At 36.3% G+C, this 7,810-nt stretch overlaps 1 non-coding gene across 1 annotated transcript; it reads left to right on the forward strand.

The window, feature by feature from the left end:
• Nucleotides 1-718: 718 nt before the first annotated feature.
• LOC148553651 (small nucleolar RNA R71) lies at nt 719-826 on the forward strand. Its single transcript, XR_015892891.1, has one exon. It is a non-coding gene; the product is annotated as a small nucleolar RNA R71 (small nucleolar RNA).
• The last annotated feature ends 6,984 nt before the right edge of the window (nt 827-7,810 follow it).

The following is a 7,810-nucleotide window of genomic DNA, read 5'->3' on the forward strand; positions in this document are numbered from 1 at the left end:
CTGTATTGCTTGGGAGAGTACTAGGAGGGATTTCAGTGATCCTTTTACTCAGCTGGCCCACTTGTGCCTCCAAATTTCTAATGGAGGACCTTGTTTCATTCATAAAACTTACAGTGGCCTTAGATAGATCAGAGACTAAGTTTGCTAAATTAGAGGTATTTTGTTCAGAGTTCTCTGTCTGTTGCTGAGTGGATGATGGAAAAGGTTTACTATTGTTAAACCTATTTCTTCCACCATTATTAAAGCCTTGTTGAGGCTTTTGTTGATCCTTCCATGAGAGATTTGGGTGATTTCTCCATGATGAGTTATAGGTATTTCCATAAGGTTCACCTAAGTAATTCACCTCTGCTATTGCAGGGTTTTCAGGATCATAGGCCTCTTCTTCAGAAGGCACCTCTTGAGTACTGTTGGATGTAGCTTGCATTCCATTCAGACTCTGAGAAATCATATTGACTTGCTGAGTCAATATTTTATTCTGAGCCAATATGGCATTCCGAGTATCAATTTCAAGAACTCCCTTCTTCATAGGCGTCCCATTACTCACAGGATTCCTCTCAGAAGTGTACATAAACTGGTTATTAGCAACCATGTCAATGAGTTCTTGAGCTTCTGCAGGCGTTTTCTTTAGGTGAATGGATCCACCTGCAGAAGTATCCAATGACATCTTAGCTAATTCAGACAGACCATCATAGAATATATCTAGGATGGTCCATTCTGAAAGCATGTCAGAAGGACACTTTTTGGTCAGTTGCTTGTATCTCTCCCAAGCTTCATAGAAGGATTCACCTTCTTTCTGTCTGAAGGTTTGAACATCCACTCTAAGCTTGCTCAGCTTTTGAGGAGGAAAGAACTTGGCTAAGAAAGCCGTGACCAGCTTATCCCAAGAGTTCAGGCTATCCTTAGGTTGAGAGTCCAACCATATTCAAGCTCTGTCTCTCACAGCAAAAGGGAAAAGCATGAGCCTATAGACTTCAGAATCTACTCCATTAGTCTTAACAGTATCACATATCTGCAAGAATTTAGTTAAGAACTGAAAAGGATCTTCAGATGGAAGTCCATGAAACTTGCAGTTCTGCTGCATCAGAGAAACTAATTGAGGTTTCAACTCAAAATTGTTTGCTCCAATGGCAGGAATGGAGATGCTTCTTCCATGTAAATTGGAATTAGGTGCAGTAAAGTCACCAAGCATCCTCCTTGCATTATTATTATTTTCGGATGCCATCTCCTCTTCCTGTTCGAAAATTTCTGTAAGGTTATCTCTGGATTATTGTATTTTAGCTTCTCTTAGTTTTCTCTTCAGAGTCCTTTCAGGTTCTGGATCTGCTTCAACAAGAATGTTCTCGTCTTTGCTCCTGCTCATATGAAAAAGAAGGACAGAAAAATAATAATAATAGGGGTCCTTTTTACCATAGTATAGAGGTCCCTCTGTGAGTAGAAGAAAAGAAGAAGAAAAAATTTGAACACAGATGGAAAAGGGGGTTCGAATTTGGGTGAGATGAAGTGTCAGTAGATGAATAAATAAATAAAAGGAGATAAGAGAGAGAGAAAGAATTTTCGAAAATAATTTTTGAAAAAGAGTTAGTGATTTTCGAAAATAGTTTTTGAAAAAGGTTAGTAATTTTCGAAAATTAAAATCAACAATTAAATTAATTAGTTAATTAAAAAAAATTTTGAAAAAGAGGGAAGATATTTTCGAAAATTAGAGAGAGAGAGAGTTAGTTAGGTAGTTTTGAAAAAGATAAGAAACAAACAAAAAGTTAGTTAGTTAGTTGAAACAAATTTTGAAAATCAATTTTGAAAAGATAAGAAGATAAGAAGTTAGAGAAGATATTTTAAAATCAAATTTTGAAAAAAGAAAAGATAAATAGATATTTTTGAAAAGATATGATTGAAATTAGTTTTGAAAAAGATTTGATTTTTAAAATCACAATTAATGACTTGATTCACAAGAAATCACAAGATATGATTCTAGAACTCAAAGTTTGAATCTTTCTTAACAAGCAAGTAACAAACTTAAAATTTTTGAATCAAAACATTAATTGATGATGTTATTTTCGAAAATTTTGTGATAAAGATAAGAAAAATATTTTTGAAAAATATTTTTTTTTTAAATTTTCGAAAATAACTAAGAAAAATGAAAAAGATTTGATTTTTGAAAAAGATTTTGAAAAAGATAAGATTTTTAAATTGAAAATTTGATTTGACTCATAAGAAACAACTAAATTTTAAAAAGTTTTGAAAAAGTCAACTCAAATTTTCGAATTTATGAGAAGAAAAAGGTGAAGATATTTTTTTGATTTTTGAATTTTTAATGATGAGAGAGAAAAACATGAAAATGATGCAATGCAAGAAAGTTATGGATCAAAACAATGAATGCATGCAAGAATGCTATGAATGTCAAGATGAACACCAAGAACACTTTGAAGATCATGATGAACATCAAGAACATATTTTTGAAAAATTTTTAATGAAAAGAAAACATGCAAGACACCAAACTTAAAAATTTTTCATGTACAGATACTATGAATGCAAGAATGCATATGTAAAACAAGAAAAGATGCAAAACAAGAAAACATCAAGATCAAACAAGAAAACTTACCAAGAACAACTTGAAGATCATGAAGAACACTATGAATGCATGAATTTTTCGAAAAATGCAAGATGGATATGCAATTGACACCAAACTTTCAACTTGACTCAAGACTCAAACAAGAAACATGAAATATTTTTTATTTTTATGATTTTCTAATTTTTTTTGGATTTTTCGAAGATTACTTTGAAAAAGAAAAATAAGGATTCCAAAATTTTTAATATGAATTCCAGGAATCTTGTGCTCTTTAGTCTAAAGCTCCAATCTGAGGGTTAGGCATGGCTTAATAGCCAGCCAAGCTTTAGTATGCTATTACATGCATTGAAGTGATTAGTTGAATCCTCAGTCCAAAGGAATTTGGACATGGCTTCACAGCCAGCCAGGATTCAACAAATCATCATGAAACACTAGAATTCATTCTTAAAAATTCTGAAGAAAAATATTTTTGAAAAGATTTATATTTTAAAATTTTTTCGAAAACAAAGGAGAAAATTTTTGAAAGATTTTTGAAAAATTTTTGAAAATAAAACAAAAAAGAAAATTACCTAATCTGAGCAACAAGATGAACCATCAGTTGTCCAAACTCGAACAATCCCCGGCAACGGTGCCAAAAACTTGGTGCACGAAATTGTGATCTCAGGCAACGGCGCCAGAAACTCTGTACGCATGTCTTAATAAATCGTTTTTCATTCACAACTTCGATACAACTAACCAGCAAGTGCACTGGGTCGTCCAAGTAATAAACCTTACGTGAGTAAGGGTCGATCCCATGGAGATTGTCGGTATGAAGCAAGCTATGGTCACCTTGTAAATCTCAGTCAGGCGGATATAAAATAGTTATGGAGTTTTCAAATATTAATAATAAATAGAAAATAATGATAGAAATACTTATGCAATTCATTGGTTAGAATTTCAGATAAGCGTATAGAGATGCATTCGTTCCTCTGAACCTCTGCTTTCCTGCTGTCTTCATCCAATCAATCTTACTCCTTTCCATGGCTAGCTTTATGTAAGGACATCACCGTTGTCAATGGCTACTTTTAATCCTCTCTGGAAAATGGTCCGATGCGCTGTTACTGCATGGCTAATCGTCTGGAGGCATCACCATTGCCAATGGCTGCATCCTATCCTCTTGTGAAAATGGTCCAAATGCTCTGTCACAGCACGGCTAATCATCTGAGGTTCTCGATCATACTGGAATAGGATTCTCCCTCTTTTTGTGTCTGTCACTACGCCCAGCACTTGCGAGTTTGAAGTTCGTCACAGTCATTCAATCCCGGAATCCTACTCGGAATACCACAAACAAGGTTTAGACTTTCCGAATTCTCATGAATGCCGCCGTCAATCTAGCTTACACCACGAAGATTCTGATTAAGAGATCCAAGAGATACTCATTCAATATAAGGTAGAACGGAAGTGGTTGTCAGGCACGCATTCATGGGGAATGATGATGATTGTCACGTTCATCACATTCATGTTGAAGTGCGAATGAATATCTTAGAAGCGGAATAAGTTGAATTGAATAGAAAAAGAGTAGTACTTTGCATTAATCTTTGAGGAACAACAGAGCTCCACACCTTAATCTATGGAGTGTAGAAACTCTACCGTTGAAAATACATAAGTGAAAGATCCAGGCATGGCCGAATGGCCAGCCCTCAAAACGTGATCACAGGATCAAAAATACAATCCAGGATGATCCGAAGATTCTTAATACAATAGTAAAAAGTCCTATTTATAATAAACTAGCTACTAGGGTTTACAGAAGTAAGTAATTGATGCATAAATCCACTTCCGGGACCCACTTGGTGTGTGCTTGGACTGAGCTTGAATGTTACACGTGCAGAGGTCATTCTTGGAGTTGAACGCCAGTTTGTAACGTATTTCTGGCGTTTAACTCTGGCTTGTGACGTGTTTTTGGCGTTTAACTTCAGACAGCAGCATAGAACTGGCGTTCAACGCCCTTTTACGTCTTCTAAACTTGGCCAAAGTATAAACTATTATATATTTCTGGAAAGCCCTGGATGTCTACTTTCCAACGCAATTGGAAGCGCACCATTTTGAGTTCTGTAGCTCCAGAAAATCTACTTTGAGTGCAGGGAGGTCAGAATCCAACAGCATCAGTAGTCCTTCTTCAACCTCTGAATCTGATTTTTGCTCAAGTCCCTCAATTTCAGCCAGAAAATACTTGAAATCACAGAAAAACACACAAACTCATAGTAAAGTCCAGAAATGTGAATTTAACATAAAAAATAATGAAAACATCCCTAAAAGTAACTAGATTCTACTAAAAACATACTAAAAACAATGCCAAAAAGTGTATAAATTATCCGCTCATAAAAAAACCTAGCTTTTTTTTCTTTCCATTACCATTCATGGTACCCAAGGTTAGAGAACCCTCTAGAAAGAGGAAAGGAAAGGCAATAGCCACCTTTTCTGAACCTTAGAAAATGGAGAGATTCATCACCAAAGCTCATTAAGACCACTTCTATGAAGTAGTGGTGGAGAAGAAAGTGATCCTTGAGGTCCCTTTCAAGCTCAAGAAGAATGAGTATCCGGATATCCGAAGAGAGATCCGGAGAAGAGGTTGGAAAGTCCTAACCAATCCCATTCAGGATGTTGGGATTCTAATGGTGCAAGAGTTCTATGCTAATGCATGGGTTACTAAAAACCATGACACTAGTGTGAACCCAAATCCAAGGAATTGGATCACCATGGTCTGAGGGAGAATCTTAGATTTCAGCCCGGAAAGTATGAGGTTGGCATTCAACTTGCCTTTGATGCAAGAAAATCCTCATCCTTACATTAGGAGAGTCAACTTTGATCAAAGATTGGATCAAGTGCTCTCAGACATCTGTGTGGAAGGAGCACAGTGGAAAAAGGATTCCCAAGGCAACTTCATTCAACTAAGAAGGCTTGACCTAAAGACCATAGCTAGAGGATGCTTGGAATTCATCCAACGTTCCATCGTCCTCACTAGCAACCGGTTAGAAGTGACCATTGACAGAGCCATCATGATTTATTGCATCATGATTAGAAGTGAGGTAGAAGTACATATGATTCCTCAAGAGATGTATAAGATAGCTGAGAAGCCTTCCACCAATGCAAGGTTGGCATTCCCACACCTCATCTGTCATTTATGCAATTCAGCTGGAATTGTCATAGAAGGAGATATCTCCATTGGGGAGGACAAGCCCATCACTAAGAAAAGGATGGAGTAAACTAGAGAGCATGGACAAGAGCCTGTGCAGCCGCCTCAGTATGAGATCCCTGAGATGCCTCAAGGGATGTATTTTCCTCCTCAAAGCTATTGGAATCAATGGCATACTTCTCTTGGAGAACTGAGCACTAACATGGAGCAATTGAGGATGGAGCACCAAGAGCACTCCATCACACTCAATGAAATAAGAGAAGACCAAAGAGCCATAAGGGAAGAACAAAGGGCTATGAGGGAAGAACAACAAAGGCAAAGGAGTGATATTGAAGAGATCAAGCATCACATTGGATCCTTAAGGAGGAATACTAGCCACCACCATTAAAGGTGGATTCGTTCTCTTTTACTTCCTTTCCTTTGGTATTTTTCTGTTTTCTATTATGTGTTATCTATTCTCTTGTTCTTGTTGCATGATCATTTGCATTGATGTCTTAAAGATGTAAAATGTTCTATATATCTCTCACCTTGCTTAAAAGAAAATTTTAATTGAAAAGAATTGAGAGATACATGAATTTCAAGTTTAAAATAAGAATAGTTCAATTATTTTGATGTGGTGGCATTGCTTTTATTTTCTGAATGTATGAATAATAGTGCATATTTGAAATAGAAATTTTAGAATGTTGGCTCTTGAAAGAATGATGAAAAAGGAAAAGTATTATTGGTAATCTAAAAAATCAATAAAATTGATTCTTGAAGTAGGAAAAAGCAGCAAAAAGAAAAAGAAAAAGCATGTTGTAAAAGAAAAAAAAATTAGATGCATGCGAAAAAGAAAGAAAAAAATGGCAAAAAAAATAAATAAAGAGAAAAATCCATTACTGCCCAAAAATGCAGGAAAAATAGGGCAAATTGAAAAAGCCAATAACCCTTTAATCCAAAAGGCAAAGGTAAAAGGATCCAAGGCTTTAAGCATCAGTGGATAGGAGGGCCTAAAGGAATAAAATCCTGGCCTAAGCAGCTTAAACAAGCTGTCCCTAACCATGTGCTTGTGGTATGAAGGTGTCAAGTAAAAAGCTTGAGACTGAGCGGTTAAAGTCGTGATCCAAAGCAAAAAGAGTGTGCTTAAGAACTCTGGACATCTCTATCTGGGGACTTTAGCAAAGCTGAGTCATAATCTGAAAAGGTTCGCCCAGTTAAAGTGTCTGTGGCATTTATGTATCCGGTAGTAATACTGGAAAACAAGATGCTTAGGGTCACGGCCAAGACTCTGAAAGTTGTGTTCAAGAATAAAAAAAAACTGAACTAGGAGAGTCAATAATATCATCTGGATTCTAAGTTCCTAAAGATGCCAACCATTCTGAGTTTCAATGGATAGTGAGATGCCAAAACTATTCAGAAACAAAAAGCTACTAAGTCCCGCTCATCTAATTGTAACTAAGCTTCATTGGAAACTTCAAAATTTATTATATCTCAATTTTCTTTTTTATCCTAATATGTTTTTAGTTGCGTGGGGACAAGCAACTGTTTAAGTTTGGTGTTGTGATGAGCAGATATTTTATATGCTTTTTGGCATCATTTTCATATAGTTTTAAGTAGGTTTTGTTTAGTTTTTATTAAGTTTTTATAAGTTTTAGTGTTAAATTCACATTTTTGGATTATAATATGAGTTTGTGTGTTTTTATGCAATTTAAGGTAATTTCTGGCTGAAATTGAGGAGCTAGAGCAAAAGTCTGATTCAGAGACAGAGAAAGCACTGCAGATGCTGTCTGGATCTGACCTCCTTGCATTCGGAAGAGCTTTTCTGGAGCTACAGAAGTCCAAATGGTGCTTTCTCAATGAATATGGTAAACTGACTTCTAGAGCTTTCCAGAAATGTATAATCATCTATACTTTACTTCAGATTAGAAGGCCCAAAACTGGCGTCCAATGCCAGCTTCCTGCCCCCCTTCCAGGCGTCCAGCGCCCACAGAGCAGAGACCAGCGTTCAAATGCCCAGAGAGGACCCCTAGCCAGCGTTCAATACCCTAGGAGCCTCGTAGCACGTGGATCTCATCAAAGCTCAGCCCAAACAT

This window comes from Arachis ipaensis, chromosome B7 (genome assembly GCF_059453495.1).
Source record: "Arachis ipaensis isolate K30076 ecotype BB chromosome B7, ASM5945349v1, whole genome shotgun sequence".
Classification (NCBI taxonomy): Eukaryota; Viridiplantae; Streptophyta; class Magnoliopsida; order Fabales; family Fabaceae; genus Arachis; species Arachis ipaensis.